At 37.9% G+C, this 12,785-nt stretch overlaps 1 protein-coding gene across 2 annotated transcripts in view; it reads left to right on the top strand.

The window, feature by feature from the left end:
• Positions 1 to 12,785, top strand: part of creb5b (cAMP responsive element binding protein 5b) — a 71,692-nt gene that overhangs the window by 595 nt on the left and 58,312 nt on the right. Inside the window, exon 1 of one of the 2 annotated variants that reach the window (XM_084726521.1) lies at positions 7,795 to 7,887. The exons of the other annotated variant lie outside the window; for it this stretch is intronic. The gene's annotated coding sequence lies outside the window, so the exon portion shown is untranslated. Of the gene's footprint in view, positions 1 to 7,794; positions 7,888 to 12,785 lie in introns of those variants that run through there. 2 annotated transcript variants of the gene reach the window in all.

The following is a 12,785-nucleotide window of genomic DNA, read 5'->3' as shown; positions in this document are numbered from 1 at the left end:
TGCCACTAACCTAAAATCTCAATTCATAACTGTATGGAATGGGATAAAGAACCTGTACACAACATGTGAAATGTAAACTACTACCACCTTTACTTTGTATGAAACTTTGATATGATTAATTCGCTTATCATTTTGGATAAATCAATCTGATAAATATCAGCTATAATAATATCTGATTTGACAGATGATGTCAAAGCATAATTTGAATCTCAAAATGCTCCGTAGAAGCCAAAATATATTTGTTAATTACGTTAGTAGAAAAAAATAGATGAACATTTGAAGAGTTAGAACTGTTCTTTGTTTTTGTCGTAATAGCATTGTCAGTTTGATTTGGTTTGGTCAGAGCTATGGAAAATGAAAACATCCATCTTTGCTCACGATATCTTGGCCTTTTTTACCCTCAGATGTGCACAAACTACAGGTTATCTGAAGTTCTTTTTTAAATACAAAAATTGTGGTAATAATTAAATAATAATAATTAAATAATAATTAAATGGGTAATTATTTAAAATTTTATCAAAGACAGTTTCCCGCAAAAACACTCACATAACCCTTAAGTAGTTCAAGTTTTTTTTAGGGGAAGTTTAATTTTCTTTTAAATTTCATCTAACTCGATGTGTTTAATTTGTGTAAATACAATGGAGGAGAAAGAGGACCTCTCAGTAGATAATCAGCACCATTATAACAAACTACCTGCTGAATCCTTCCAGCTCGCTTCTTTCACTGTTCAGTGTGCTTCACATGCAATGCCTTCTCAAAGGCTACTTTAACATACTCTAAACCAGTGTTTCTCAACCCTGGTCCTCAAGTACCCCTGCCCTGCATGTTTTAGATGTTTCCCTGCTCCAACACACCTGATTCAAATGATCAGGTTGTTGTCAGGCTTCTGCAGAGGCTTGATGATGAGCTGATCATTTGAATCAGGTGTGTTGGAGCAGGGAAACATCTAAACATGCAGGACAGTGAGCTCTGAGGACCAGGATAGGGGAAACACTGCGAAAGTGTACATTTGTGTTAATCTGAATCCTATCTAAATGTCTAAATCACTTATATCCACATTAAAATGTAAGATATGATTATTCTATCAACATTTTGTAATTATTAGTAATTATTATTTTAATGAATGCCAGTGGTATAGTTGAGAGTTGGATCTCAGCAGATCAACAAGTAGCTGAAAAACCATCTTATGGCCACAGTGTGGCAGTGTTGGTGAGTAGATGAAAATAAGTGATGTTTCTTCTTTGTGTGTGCAGTCATTTGAGTTTTCTTTAACTATTCCAAAATTTACCAAGGGTATTTTCAGGCCACAGAAGGAATACAACTACACCCTATATGTGTAAAGCTGACTTAGAGTAAGATATATGATATATATCTTGTTATTTACAAAATCTAGCTGTTTTTTCATGTGTTTACAGTGGAAGAGACAAAGACAAAAACGGAGGTCTGCATAATGTACAAGTTAAGGATATATATCAGTGATATGTAGACAGTGAATATTACTCTTGTGTGCAAGACTATCTGCTGAAAATCAATTTTGGGATACAAAAGTACAGTAATAACTGATTTACTGACTTTAGGTTTTTCTACTTTCTTTCTTTTTTGTGCGTGCATTTTTTGCATTTATTGACTGTGCTGTAACTTTGAGTTTGTGCCTGCTCATGGTGTAATGGGTCAGCCCAGCCCATTTTCAGAAAACTAGTTCCAGTTATTTTTGAGAACACTGTGGGATATTACTTTGAAAACATTACATCACGCACAGGCTCTTGTTTGAGGAAGCTAATGGCTTTCATTTTAAAATGCTGGCACTACCTATCCGCAGTTATTTATTGATGGTTATGCTTGATGAGCATAGTTACAGCTAATCATTACTCTTCAATTTGTTACAGCCCATAAAAGTAGATGAGGTAATAGATGCATTTGTGATTTTCGGCTCTAAAGATTTACTCAATAGGTTGTTTAACCTCAATGTGGAAACGCTTGCAGGGTAAGTCACATTTCACAGATGTTGTTAAGTTACTAAAAAACCCAGTTTATTTCAAACTTAATGTGTTTATTCATGAATTTGTATTTTGTAGGATATAATAAAACAGAAGATTTTACCAGTCAGAATAAATTATAAAGGAATGAATAACACAATGAAAAAAGTGCTTTACAAATGAATAAAAAAATATTATACATATTACTCATACAGGTAGTAAATTATTATCATTGTCTGTTTGTATGACATTTATAAATTACTTTACAAATGACCTTAATAGTCCAGTGTGAGCACACACAGAAGCCCAATCCAGATGTCAAAAGAGTGATGTACTTACCCACAAATGCTGAGCACAGAGGACATCGTCCTGCGCTGTTATAAATCCGAAGAGTCACAGGCAGCATCATTCACCATCCACATAATGTAAATGTTACAGGGTTGAGTGTTTGAGTGCAGGGATGTCACTGGGGTTATCTACTGGGAACCTCCCAGCACATATGTTTTGTTGAATTCAGCTCTCACTTCCACTATAACAGCCTACAGTGATGTTTGTTGTTCCACAACCCACGTCTCCGCTCCACCAGTGGTTTTAAACCTTTGAGCAGCTGACCATTCATTTCAAAGTGACCCAAAGATGAGGGGCTGACACAAATGGTTATTGTTTAATCACATGCTTATACGGAGGTCACTACTATTCCAAAACAATCCCACAACCCAGCACAAATTTTTAACTACTGTACAGCTGTTTTGCAGTGTAGTGAAGCAACTTTCATCCTTCATAGATGCTATGACACAGTACAGCAGATCATGACAAATTATTAAAGGCTCTCTTGTTAAGATTTACACCTTTTTTTGCAGCCAAATTCAGACTTTGACAAACAGTGTCAACAGTGTCATACTTGACTAATACTGAAGTCTGACTCATCATCATGCAAAATTTCTTGATCTTTGACCAGTCAACAGTGAAAACACTCTTTTCAAAAGTTCAGAAACTAACTGTTGTCTGGCTGATAGCTCTTTTGTAAAGACATATCAGTTAATCTTAGTCTAGTCTAATGCAAGTTAAACAAACAGAAAAATATAAGAATGTTTAATATCACCTTCTCCCTGGCTATCTCACAAGTAACAGCTGTTTTCCATTACATTTTTTGTATTAAAGTAAACAGAGATTAGGAGTTTGACGTTGTAGGTTGGTTGGTTTTTCAGTTTGCAAACAATCTTAATTTACCCAGTATAAATATCTCATTACTTCTACTTAAAATAGTCATAATAATTGTCATTATCTTTGTGAAATCATTTTATCTTTCTTTTTTTTAGCCAAAGAAAGCATGACATGAGTAAATGTCACATCAGCTTGCATGCTATCAAAATTTTATGGGATAAAGATGGGTTGCCTCTGAACTGAAAACTTTTTGGCCTTTGGTTGGAAATAAATATAGAATAATTAAAATGGAACCTGGCCTACATCCATTGGTGAGCCATTGTGAGTTATGTCTTACATGAGGTAATTAAATATGTTCAGAATTTCTCAATCACTATAATTTTTTCTTCTCATCCTGAACAAAATGCACAATTTGGAGATTTGGGGAATTTCAATCAATCAAATTTATTTGTCACATATAATCATATAAGTGCAATCACAGTGAAATATAATCATGCAGTTATTTCAATTTGTGAATTCATTTTTTAATAGGGTAGGAATAGAAATAGATATATGTGTATGATTGGGGTGGGGGGCATTTTTAGACTTCATTTAGGATTCTAGTGGCCTGTGAGTAGAATCTTTTCCTGAGCCTCTCAGTGCTGGCCTTGTGTATCCAGTATCTTCTACTCAACTGCAGCAGGGAAAAAAGGCCATTTTCCGGGTGGTTGGAATCCTTAATTCATAATTTTCCTGTCCTTACTCTTGCAGCGTCAGATGTAAATATCCCTTTGGCATGGTAGAGCACCATTACCATCTCAATTGTATGTTCAGCCTAACAAATGACTCTTTGCAGGGCTTGTGGTCCTGCTTGGTGCTGTTTCCATAACAGGCAGTGATGTTTCCTGTCAGGATGCGCTTGATGGTGCAGGAGTAGACATTCCTCAGTATTTGAGGGAATACTCACAATCGTCTAAGTAAAATAGTCTCTGCCTTGCTTTCTAACCACTGAGTCTGTATGCAGGCCCTCCGTAAAGTGGCAACAAGGTACTTCAACCTGTCCACCCTCTCTACTCTGAGGACCTGCTGATATGAAGGGGGTGTAATCACCTTCCCTGCTTCTTCCCCAAATCCACTATCAGCTCCTTAGTCTTGCTAATGCTCAGGAGTAGGGTGTTGTCCTGACAACAGCTGGTCAGGTCTTCAAGTTCCCTGAGGTAGGCCTTTTCATTGTTATCTGTGATTCGATGATGGTGTTAGAGTTGAAAGTGGCTACACACTGTGTGTACAAGGAGTACAGCAGGGGGCTCAAAACTCAGCCCTGAGCTCCTGTTCTGTTAAGGAGGTTTGAATAGGTGTGTCCACCCACCACCACCTCCTGGAGTCTGCTCGCTAGGAAGTCAAGGATCCACATGTAGAGAGACGTGTCTAATCTCATGTTCTTGAGCTTTATGACAAGCTTGGAGGGAAATGTGGTGTTAATGCTGAGCTGTACAATGAACAGTAATCTCACTCAGCTCCCTTTCTTGTCCAGGTGAGATGTGGAGGATGTGTGCTATGGTGTCTTCCGCTGATCGGTTGGGACAGTAGGCGAACTTTAGTGAGTCCAGTGTGCTGGGTAGTAAGAAGCAGATGTGATCCGTGACCAGCCGTTCCAAGCACTTTGTCACTACAGAGGTGAGTGCCACTGGGCGGTGGTCATTCAGGCAGGATGATGCTGCTTGTCTCTCAGGAATGATGGTGTTCTTCTTGAGGCACGTGTGTGTGACAGAGGACCAGCCAGGGACAGGTTGAATATCATTGTGAACAAAAGCTCTAGTTGGTCAGTGCATAGTTTGAGGACCTGTTCACTGCTGCTTTCATGGTGTTCATATGTTTGAAAGTCCTTATCATGTTATGCTTAAAAACGGTGATACGTGTGACAGGTGCACCCACTCATCAATTAACCAAAGGCAAAGGAGAATTTCTTGTAGGAACTGTTTCCCCCAGCTTTTATGCACCTTTACACTTTGGATAAGTAAAGATATTTGTTAGAAATGAAGACAGGAAAAACTGAATGTACAATCAGTTTAAATCTTTCCATTTTATTGACTTGCTGGGGTGTTATAATGTCTAATGGCATGCAGTTATACTGAGAACATTTCCATCCCTGCAGGCACAATCATTTCTGCTTAAGGTGTGGAGAGCAGAAAACAGTGTTTTACAGTAACTTTCCATTTATTTAAAACATCTGCTTTCCATCTTTGATTAAAGTAAAATATTTCTGAAGGCGTTTTATATTTTGTTTACAAATAAGAACCTGTATGACACTTTATTAATTTAGCCTCCTTCACCTTTTGCACCTGCTGCAACAAAGCATCCTCACTGGTGCTAATCTTCCCAAGGTGATCTTACTCAAAAGCATTGCACAAAGGCATAATAATAAAAGGTTTAGTATAATATAGATCAAATCTGCTTTAGTGTGGGTCACTGACCCATACTGTATCGGCTCTCTCCAACCTTAATAGTCTGCTCCTCTGGGAGCATAATGTTTGGATTGGTTGGGAAATATATAGGCAATAAAGAGACAAAAGGATGTCATAAACGTTGATTAAAGCTCCGGTTAAAAGACAGAGGCGGAGAGGCTCTGAGTTATGAGGGCTTTTCAGACTGCGTTATTGTTTCAGTGACAGAGCTCTTAGTGCGTCTAGTGGAGTGGTCGCAGACGAGTGGTAAACATTTCTCAATGTGTGAGGAGTCATTAATCCCTGGGGCCGAGGATGGCTTCACTATCTCTGTCTGTGGCCCAAGAAATCACAGCCAGTTGGCACCAGCAGGTCACACAGAGCTCCAACATAAATGCTTTGTGCTTCAAGGCTGTTTAAATCTCTTCTAATGTGCTTTAGCTAAGGCACACATTTCAGACAAGACCGTGTCAAACAACTGTGTTTTACAAGTTCAGTTCATTTGTAAAGGAAGCTGTTGATGATGCACGTAAGCTCAGCCACGTTATGGCCCCTTTGTGAGAAAAGAAAAAAATAGAATGTTTGATTTTACTATCAGAAAAGAAGCCAGTAGCAAAGAAAATGAGCCCTTCAAGGCTGGACAGTGGAGTCTAAAAGTAATATTTGATGTTTTGAAATATAAAAACTGTCAAGAAGGCTGGATTACCGACTGGGCAAAGCGGACTCCTGACATTCTGACCTGACAAAGTTCCAAGTGAGATTGAAATATTGGCACATTACCTTTTTTCTTTCATTGTGTTTTCTGATAGTTCGATGTGCATATAGTTATTTTCCCTCTACACAAAGTCACAAAGTAGACAACTGCCCGGAGCTCAAGAAGTTAGAAGGTACTGAAAGGTCAAAGCTGAAAGCTTATTGTTTGTTTTAATTTAATAGAAACAATTAACTGAATGATGGGTCTCGGTAAATTTTCTAATCTTGAGGCTCTCTCTGAAGTCTAGTTTTAAGGCCTCCGTTGTTTCCACTTTGTGCTTGCATATTGTGTATTTCAAATTGAATATGTTTGATCAAATTACCATACAGTAAATCAGAGGCCAGGTAGGGTGGGAGGACTTCAGGCCCATTTTTGTCTCAGGACCTGTACCAGTTTAATCTGGTCATTACAGTGTCAGTGTAATAGACAGCACCTGTGGACACACAGGTAGATAGCCATCATATATTGCATAAATCTCACTTATGACATGAACAGCTTGGAGAGTAATTGAAGAGCTTAGTTTTATAGAACCTCCCACTGGCAGATCTTGTATAACTTTTTTCTAATAAGCCTTTTTGACAGATGATATTTTGACATGCCACAGAAGGAAAAGCACAGGTTTAAATAATAGAACTAATGATGGCTATATTCCATTTACCTGTGTCAGTTTCAGAACTAGGGCTGTGCACGCTGGCTTATTATCACACTCAGTGAGACATGTAAAACAAAGCCACCATTAATGTTATTAGTATCACCTGTGCTTTTTCAAACTGTGACAAATCAAAATGTCTACCGGCTTATTTTAAATGTTTGCTTGGAGTGGCTTATTTATTTATGATTATCAGTGGTGCAAAGTAACAAAGTATGTTTGTATAATACTTAATATATGTCATATTTTGTGTGTATTATAAAGCAACTATAACTGATTTCATTGTACAATCCTGTGATGTATAACAAATATAAACTCTCTTGAGTCCTTAATACTTTTATACTTTTACTTAAATGAAAATTGAATTGCAGGACTTTTACTTATAACCATATATTTATGCTGCAGTGCTGCAAATTTTAATTGAGTATGAGATCTGAATTCTTCCAGTTCTGATTATTACAGGTGCGTATAAGCCTGTTAGTAGGGCTCAAAGTAGGTACTATAGTGTTTCCAGTGTGCTGCTTCAAGTGATGACATGTGCGATTGAATCTGATTTCACACCCAGTTAACTGAGGTCACCATGTTTACGAGACAGTATTATAATCAGTTATAAGATGCACCACGGCGCGCTTATTTGCATGTCTGATTAGTCAGTACTTGAGCTCAAGCTTTGCACCACACCCACTCAGAGTCGAGCACACTGTCCATCCACCCATGCCTCCAGTCTGGGCGTGCATTTGCAAACTCCGCCCCGCATCGCGCCGCCTCCGAGCGAACCGCAATGATTTAGAAGTTCAGGAATCCCACGTGACGTCACCCGGGGGTGACGTTATGCTTCTCTAAATAGATCGTATTGTAATCTTTTCTCAGTCCAACGTGGTTTCTTCTCAGAGACTGCTTCACATTTTCTACACTTGTTTGGTGAGTTGAAAAGCTTCTAGCACCATGCAGAGGACCGTGCATGCGCCTCTGCAGGTCTGTTGCGTTTGTTGGAAGCGATTCTTGTTACTTTTTCTGCTGCTTTTCTCGTGCAACAGCTTGTTTTCTTGTTCGCTTCAGCAGTCCCGGTCAATATGTGTTTTTTTCTTTTTGTTCTCAACTACTTGATACGTGCAACTAACGGATGTAAGCGTTCTTGTTAGTTTAGTTAGAGTCGGTGCATTGTCATCTCACTTCGTTGGCCTGTCTGTTGACTTGTTGTTGGAAGTTGAACGCGGAGTCAAGTGCCGCTGCTGCTGCTCGGTGTGTCTGTCAGGTAGCAACGGAGACGAGTCTGCAGGAATTTAATCCGAAGCAAACCCGAGTGAAAACTACACAATCTGTGACTGCAAAGGGGGATTTTCTTTGCACTTTGCACCATTTTGGCAGCAGTTTTTCTTTTAGCGCTGGCTCCCTGCATCATTGTCATGCCTGTCCCATCTCGGGATACGCAGTGAGAGGCAGCCGGTGTTTGTCCCGGACTCTCTGCGCTCTTTGCGGTTCACCAGCAGCGACCGGCTGGATAATGATAGCCCGGTGGTTTTTGCTGTCATGCATGTTCAGAAAAGAGAAGAGTGATGCTCCTGTTCCCGTGAAATTTACGTTCCCCTTTCTGTTGAACAGCAATGTGACCAACATTACGTCATTCTGCAGCCAGGCCAGTCGATATTTGATTAAGCGCTGAGATGTTGAGGGTTACTTTCAGGAAGGTTGTGCTGACGAGGCGCGCTTTGTGGCCACACGGCGTAGAGAGAAAAAAAAGAAGAAAGACGTTTTAATCATTTGATTACTCCCCGCTGTCATTATGTTTATGTGACAACACTATCAATAACCCCTAGTTTCTCATGCACGCTGCTTTAGATCAATGTTCAGGCTCCCAGTTTCATTGTGTCCATTTTAATTGGCTGCGTTAATAACACCTGATAATAAGGTGTTTACGTTTGATGGTGATTTTAGTCATTCTGATCTTTTAATACAGAGTGTGATGGGCTTTTGTTTATTTATTTGTTTGTGGTTTTTTGGTCCCTGTTGTACCTTAATGGAATAAAGTTATATTTCATGAAAGCAACAGTTTGAGAAAAAGTTTGGAAGATCAAGATCTTTTTCACATTTCCATTTATTTATTTTGTGAAGTCCCTAGAAAAAAGTCTTTTAAGACTGAGAAGACTAACAATTGTGACAGATTTACAAAATTCCTTAAAAATGAACTAATTATAATAAAACAGTTTGAGCTGCAACTATTAATTGATTAGTTGAGAACTATTAAATTAATTGCCAGCTGTTTTGATAATTGATTAATCTGTTGGGGTAATCTGTTTTTTTTTTTAAAGTCAAAATTCTTTGATTCCAGCTTCGTAAAAGTGAATATTTTCTAGTTTCTTAGTTTCTTTATGAGAGTAAACTGAATATCTTTGGGTTGTGGACGAAACAAGATATTCATAAATATGTTCATACATATCCATAAAATGTGTCAAGATTAAAAGCTTCATAGGATTGTAATGATCATACACAAACCCTTTCATTCTTGACAAGGATAACTGTTTCTTAATGGTCTCTCTGGTTATTATGATTAAAACTAAGCATAAACATTCACACAGGAAAGAATTTATGCACTGTGGATTATAAACAACACTATAGCTGAAATGATTAGTCAGTCTATTATTGCCAGCTATTCTGATAATTGATCAATCAGTTTGAATAATTTTTAAGAAAATAATCATTAGTTGCAGCCTTAATATCAGTACTCCATTTGAATCAAAATTGTACTTTCAGTAATATTCCCAAGTGAATCCAGTTGGTCAAGAAAAATAAATAAAACACATCAAAATATGAATAATTAGATAGATAAATAAATACAAAGCAGGAAAGACTGTAAAGTCACTGACTCTATATTAAACTTGCTGAATGATTATTTCTTTATTAAATTTGATACAGATATAATTCTTCCCATATTTTGCACAGTGTTCAGCTTGATTGCAGTCCAGCGGCTCATAAAATGTGACTGTTTATTTGTTGATGGTTGTTGCATGATGTGCTCAAGGTGAAACATTCCTCTGGTAATGATTGTTCAAATGTAGGAAGGGATCAAACAACAGAAATCATAGTGCCAATCACACAGTACAATCAACAGAAGTTTAATTTCACCTTAAAAAAAAAAAAACTATTGCACATATTTCATTATTTCGCTTGTACATACAAATACATTCTGGAACCTTTCTCTCTATTCTAGCAATGGTATAAAACTTTCAGGTTCAGGTTACTTTATGTGTACCTGTGGGTATATTTGGTTTGCAGTGAAAGACAGGGCATCCTTTTGGAAACATTTTACAAACACCACAGACAAAAATAAACATGATAAAAGTACTCCAAGCCTGCAAGATTTAGGAATAACAATATAATTGAAACTTTTTGTGAGTAAGAATAATGTGAGTAGTATTAGTGTCGTGCTGGTCCTCTAAGGGGTCATTTTTGTCTTTATTATGAGTTTACATGTTTTGGAAGAGACCAGTAATTGATAGGTTCATGAGGTTTACATCACAGCAGTCTTTTTGTCACACATTCACTTTAAGAGCAGAAGTTCAGGGCAGACATTGTCTAAGAGGGCCATGTTCTCTGCCTCAGGGATCGCCGTGATCCTACCTTGAACTTGTGCTGTCAAAGGCCGGGCTGTGGGGAGCTTGAGATTTGAATTGCTGTGCATGTTTGTGCTTGCTTTAACCCCATATGCCTTTGCACCCCAACCCCTCTTTTCCTCACCATATTGTTTAAATTCTAATATGCGCTCTACCTGGAGAATTCCTCCCCAGCTCCTCTTGAAATCGAACGCCGGACCCTAATCCTTCCCCTCGCACACATCAGGACATAGTTAATGTAAAGTGTAACCAAATTTCCTCTGCTAAACTAAAACATCTATATCAAATGAGAGCCAAGTGCCCCTTCCAGGAAAGGGTCTTGAGTACTGATAATTTGAAGTGTGAAAGCTAGTGGATAATTCACAGAGGCATTTGCAGAATTAATGGTTAAAAAGTTTTATGCGTCATATGGTTTGAATTTCCTGGTCGATGTGATGAAATGATCGAGTCCCATTTTAGAAACAGGAAGGTAAAAGTTACAATTTTTTGCATCTGTTTGCTAGTCATGGACTCTTTTTCCTCTTGTTTTTTTTTTTGTTAGTGCTTTCTGGTGATTTATAGTAAAGTTTTAGATTTAAATGAAGTGATTCGTAGCTGTACAGGAAGTACAGGAAGAAAGCCTGAAAACAACAGGGCAACAAGAGTTATACAAACACATAATGTAACTGTATTTGAGATAGAAACGTGGCGTAAAATGTTGATTGAAGACGTGAATAATCAGCGATAGGTTTTTTGAAGCACTGGTTCTACAGTCGTACTCACCATCATTGTGGGTCTCCGGTTTGGGTTCAGGATTAGGATCAGCAGTGTTTGTTGTGTCGAAGGAAACCAGGTGAGTTTTTAGGGGCCCTGCAGAAGAGACAGAGTGAACTGGTGACAGATAGAGAGACCAGGGCTCGTTGCTCTCTGACAGAGAGACCCTGTCCAGACCCTGTTCTGCAGGCTCAGCCATGAAGTACAGCTTGTTAGGAAAACAGAACTGCTTAGCATAACACAACATTTGAGTGTTTTGACTGTGCTTGAGGAAATAGTCTGTACCCATGAAAACGACACACGTACATAGTGTATGAAGGTATTCATGCTCGACACGTGACGTGTTGCATTCACTTGAATTGACTATTTCGGATGCATTTTAGTTCTTGTGAACTGATGACGGTGCCAGGAAACAGAGTAATAAACTTTGTCTTGCATGTGTGATATGATATGAGCCCTGTTTTGGTATCACTGCTGTAAATGCTGCAAGGGTATAGGTTTCATGTCAACACTGGAAATTTTGAGCATCAAACAGAAAACTTTGACTATCAAAGACTTAATTTACTGCATTCTGGAGTTTTTTTTATGCACCAATTTGTGAATTTTCTGCATCGATTTATAGTAGGAATGTCTTTATGTAAAAGAAAATGCAAAATTTAGTTGACAGGTGACAGTTATAAAATATAATGGAATATAATGCTGTAAGGCTCTCAGGCCAAGTAGGGCAATCTCCTGCCTCCACCCCCCCCAAAATCTGCACCTTTGAGTACTGTTCATGTTCCAGACATTAACAAAAGCCCACTGAATAAACAAACCACATAACTAATGCTAATTATTAAATTATTAGTCTCTTAACAAACTCCTTTGAACTGTTTCATCCAGTTTTGTTTTGGAGCAGTGCTACATGAGGGAGAAAGAACAAAAAAACAAAACAAAAAACAAACACAACCCATATTGAAATATTTTCCTTTACTTTGTGGTGTCTGAAAAGTGATGCACTGTTCATGTATTGGAGTAAAAAATAGCAGTGTTGGGTTGTAGTTAACTACATCTAGTTCAGTTACTAACAATTATTTGCAGTAGAGGGTAAGTTTGTCCAAAGAATTGCTACTTCAATACCTTTTCATTCATACGTTTAAAATTATACAATATCCTTAATTGTAGCACCGAAAGTACAGAGGCTGTAAAAAAAAAGATCTGTATTCATTCAAGACCTCAGTCCAGTCTTTATTGTCCTGCCTGAAATTTGGCTTGGCTGTTCAGTGACCTTTTCTGTACCAGCACTGTGTGCAGGTTATTAATTTAAAAAAAGAAAAAAATGATCTTGTCTGCCTATGACTTTTGTTTCTTTTTTCCACGGTAATAAAAGAGGTATTCAGTATCGTTTTTATATTAAATTTAAAATTCTGGTATCATGACAACTCCAGTTGGGTGGTAGTTTAACTTCATTCAAAT

This window comes from Lutjanus erythropterus, chromosome 9 (genome assembly GCF_056507025.1).
Source record: "Lutjanus erythropterus isolate fLutEry1 chromosome 9, fLutEry1.hap2, whole genome shotgun sequence".
NCBI lineage: Eukaryota > Metazoa > Chordata > Actinopteri > Lutjaniformes > Lutjanidae > Lutjanus > Lutjanus erythropterus.
Note: the sequence above shows the minus strand (reverse complement) of the source record. Positions and strands in the feature narration are given on the sequence as shown.